Source organism: Agelaius phoeniceus, chromosome 8 (assembly GCF_051311805.1).
Source record: "Agelaius phoeniceus isolate bAgePho1 chromosome 8, bAgePho1.hap1, whole genome shotgun sequence".
NCBI classification, from domain to species: Eukaryota; Metazoa; Chordata; class Aves; order Passeriformes; family Icteridae; genus Agelaius; species Agelaius phoeniceus.
In genome coordinates, this window is record NC_135272.1 from 23182501 (window position 1) to 23186971 (window position 4471).

Below are 4471 nucleotides of genomic sequence, written 5' to 3' on the forward strand. Positions count from 1 at the left end.
CTCGCTGGCCAGGACACTGAGGAGCCCTAGTGTGTGGCTGAGCTGCACTGCCCTTCCTCCAGCACTTCCTCCCAGCCCCTCCCCACCACCAAAACAGTGCTGAGAGCATGGGGGATCTACAGTGTTCATAGCTGGGGGTGTTTATGGTGCCAACGGGATGCCAGTGACATCCCTCGCTTTTCTGAGGTTGTTCTTCAGCTGAATTAATTTCCACTTTGCCAAAGTGGCAAGTTCTTGTGAAGCTCTGGATCGGCATGGCTGAAGGTAGTCTGACCCACTTCTGCTGAACTGGAACTGATTCAGTAAAAACAGGTCAGGTCACTATGAGCTGCCCCAAGCCCTGCATGAGTGCCAGCTCCCAGCCACGTTAGCATTCCAGCTGAATCCGTTTGAACGTGAGTCCTCAGAGCAGGCTGACACACAGGCAAGCCTGAGCCAGGCATTGGGATGAAGGAGAATGGAAGAGGAAATTAACATGTAGAAAAATGACCATTTTGGGAAGTGCTTGAAACTGACACTAAACAAGAAAAAAAAATTAAACCAGCAGGTAGGTTTTCTACTCACTGACCTTAGGCTGTGGCTCAGGATAGTGCTTGGAAAGACCTATGAATGCAAGAAAAGAGGTGTGGAATCAGCCAGGTTTGAGCTTTAAACCACATTGTAGAGATATGGAGAGGTTCATGCTATGGCTAATCATATCCAAAGAAGTCTTTTGCTCAAAGTAATGTACAGTGAAGCTGGGCAGGTGGGATTAAAATATGTACTTGCCAAATATATGCTGTGAATATTTGCTGCATAATAAGTCTGTTGAGTTGTTCATGTTGTTATAAACTTCTTAGAAAGCAAAAATTATTTAAAAGGAAAAGTCAAAAAAAGAGCCTGCCTCTCTTAACTGTCACACTGACAAGTATTTGCCCTTCTCCACAGCTCCCCCAGCAATCAGTAGAACTATCAATTAACCTGTGGGCAGTCCCTGGCCCACAGCAAGCATGGCAGAATCCATGCAAGGGGGCAGATACAGAGGAATATTTGGGCTCATTCTAGCAAAGATGTCCACAGAAGGATGTTCTTCCCTCTAAGGAGCTATCAGGTCCCACTGACACTGCTGCCTTCTAACATGGATGTTCTTCAGCCTGCATCACTCATCCATAGGACACAGTTTTTCTTATACCATCTTCCCAAACAGGCCTGAGGTTCCTATGGAAATACTGTCTGTCTGTCAGTGTTCCTACCTGTGCCTGTGGTGGGTGCTGAGTTTCAGGTGAACTACAGACCACTGCTTACATGCACTCCCACACCAGTAGTGAGCAATCACAGCACACCAGTTTGGACAACCATGTGTTCTCACTGAGCCCTGTTGCACTGTGCAGTAATTAAAAAGTCATGAGTCCTATTTAAATATAGGGCATTCTGTCCTAAACCTTTGAGTGCCCGTGGGTGTGAGTAAGCTCATTCTCCAAGGATGTTCTCTGGTCTGTGTACATACACCAGCTTCATCAAAACGATGTAGGAAATGCCAGATCCAGATATACAGATTCCATTTTTTTTTAAAAACACATCATTGATCAGTCCAGGGATGGCAAAAATTAATAGTAATGAGCTAATTACTATACCAGCTGCTTACAAAGAGGGGTCCTGTAGGCAGACTCCTTCTGCCCATTTGCCTGCTGGTTAAACCACCACTCTAGAAATTATAAAACAAAACTTTTTTCTCTTTATAAACATCTATCAGCGTCACCTTAATATGGCCCACAGCACCAACACTGCCTAGCTTTTAAGTTCTCAGAATGCAGCCAGAATCTCCCCTAGCACATTATAACACATTTTACTGGTTTGAGCAGGGTAGAACACAGCCATCTCCTCAAATGAATGGCTGGTGAGCTCCAGCAGCCCCTGCACAAGGCAGGGCTCACCATCTGCGTTCCACCCAACGTCCACAGCCCCTTCACAAGTGCCAGCCCTTTGAAAAGCCAGCCTGTTTTTCTGATTGATTCACTTTTTAATGAACTGGGAATGCCTGTGAACTTAAACCCTGACACCTCCACCTCCCTGCCTTCCTAGCCATCCCTGCAGCAATGTACTGATTATATTTCAAGTTATTATGGGATTAATACAGCTGCCCCTGGTGCCTCTTTCCCCTGAACTCCATCCATAAAAGTTGTGTCCTAGTCTTACTCTGGTTAGTTCAGTTTCTTCCTGAATCTTTCCCTGTAACCTGTGTCAGCAAGGCTGTACTGTCTCAGCCCTTCAGAGCTGCCAACACTGCTGATGTTTAAAACCTCCTTGTGTCACAGCCTTGCATAAGCTTTGTGTATTTAAGAGGACATCTTGAGCTTTGCTATGCACCACATCAGCTCTCTAAGTGGGTAGCACATACTTAGCAGTATTGAAAATAATGAAATAAGATAATCCACCAAAAAACTTGAATAGATTGTGCCAGTGTCATCTTTCTTTGAATTCACAGTAGAGCTATAAAAAAGTATTTTATGCAGGCAAGTTCAGCACAAGAAAAAAAATAAGATGGGGGAAGCAAAAGACCTGCACCCAGCAGAGTCCACTTTTTCACCAACAGCATTTCTTTATACAGTACAAGCTTTAAGTTTACTTTTCTTGTTGGTTTATAGGTTGGGGGTTCCCCCCCCCCCAAGAATATTATTTTCTAAAAACATCATTAAAAATGTAATTAACTGGCTTATTCTTTGGAATGTGTACAGTTGTTTACAAAAGAATTGCCACACAAGCTGCCACGTTCGACTGTGTTGAAGCAGGGAGTGATGTACTTGTTTACAGCTGTGCATCAATTTCATAATATATTTAGTTTTGGTACAAGTTACATATAAAATTCTTACTCAGTTTAATGTTGCAGCAAATAACACATATAGTAAGTGAGTAGGATTTATCACTGGCTGTAATGTCGCTGTACATATTCAAAATCTTTACGGTGAATGATATATACACATGAACATGCAAACAAAATGGAAATATATTTAGTTTAAGAATTGATGAATTGTGCTTGCTTTCATTATTCTCATTTTGTACATAGGAGAACAGAGATCAGGCATGTCTGTGAAAAGGGTGGCTGGTTGGGATCACATCTGTGAAGCAGCACAGTCACCAAGGAGCAGGTTGGAGAAGAAACAGCACTTTTGTACCCATGGCATGAGACAGGGGGGCCCTCAGGAGTCAGGCACCCCCTCTGGTTGGTGGGGTACAAACAAATCCCATGGAGAACCAAGATGCTCCCACGAAGCATAAAATATCTCTCCAGGTAAAAAAATCTTCCCTCAAGATGTTTTATTCAAGCTTTTTTCTTAAAGAAGGAAGTGGTAATTTTTCCCTTTAAATTCTGTTTTTTTTCCCCCCCCCTGGTTTGGTCTCTCCCATAAACACAGAGGCCAGAAGGCTATGCTTAAATAATTCATCTACAAATTTGCAATATCTTTTTGAACTATAGCAATTAAACGGAAAATAGAAAAATCAGCTCAGCATCCTGTTTGGATGTAATTAAAGGTATAATCTGTTCCATTTGAATACTTCAGTGCTTACCCTTCTTAAAACAACAAATAAGAATAGTAGCTCATTTGCAATATGCTTTTTTTTCAAGTCAGCTAAAAAGACTAACTGATGAAGCAAGAATAATAATTTTTAAATGTGGCATAAGCACAAAAATACCAACTACAGCTTTCAAATGATTGCTGCAGCTCTCAAGTGCGATGAGAGTTCAGTAACAAGGGGTATAAGCTTCATGGCAGAACACTGAAGTCTTCCACTATTTGGTATCAGCATCTCGATATGGCTGATATAATTACCTATCAAATACATCAGTGGAATGAATATCAGATGATATCCAAAAATATGTAAGTGGGATGCAGATCAGCTCAGTCTTTTAGGGGCCGTTTGATCTAAGGTTTTTTCTAAGAATAAAAGACAAATACTGCATTCGTTGCCTCTTTGTTTTCTATAAGCAGCTGAGGATTTTACAGCACAATAAAGTTAGCCTATTAATGGCTGGCTTATGAGTTTTAGCAGGATTTTTACCCTCCTAATGGACATTACTTCACTGCTCAAAGAAATTGAAGTCAGGTGTAAAGTTAATATCTGCCTTGTTCAGTTATTCATACTGTAAGCAATCAAGATTTCCCCAAATCACAGGGCAATCTCTTGCCTTTCGAGAATTAATACAGGCCCCGTTCTCTCAACTTAGTTTAACAAAACAACTGGCATAGGTTCAATGGAAGCAATGATTATTCTGAGAGGTTATGGTGAACCACAGAAGTTGTTAGCAAAAACCTTGCTCATAAGATCCCCTAAGAGGAAAAGTATATGGATATTTCAAAATGTAATTAACAGCATCTTCCAACAATGTGAGAAAGAAACATCATCTGGTTTAGCTGCAGAGCAATCTGACTGCACAGGGAGAGCTTTGGCTTGCTCGGCAGCCACCACCAGGAGCAAAGGACACGATGGGCAC

General features: G+C 41.8%; 1 protein-coding gene across 1 annotated transcript in view; it reads left to right on the plus strand.

Annotated features, from left to right (window-relative positions):
- The window catches only part of LOC129123892 (uncharacterized), a 478567-nt gene extending 475564 nt beyond the window's left edge, over positions 1 to 3003 (plus strand). Inside the window, exon 11 of the mRNA XM_077182273.1 lies at positions 928 to 3003. The gene's annotated coding sequence lies outside the window, so the exon portion shown is untranslated. The remainder of the gene's footprint in view (positions 1 to 927) is intronic.
- The last annotated feature ends 1468 nt before the right edge of the window (positions 3004 to 4471 follow it).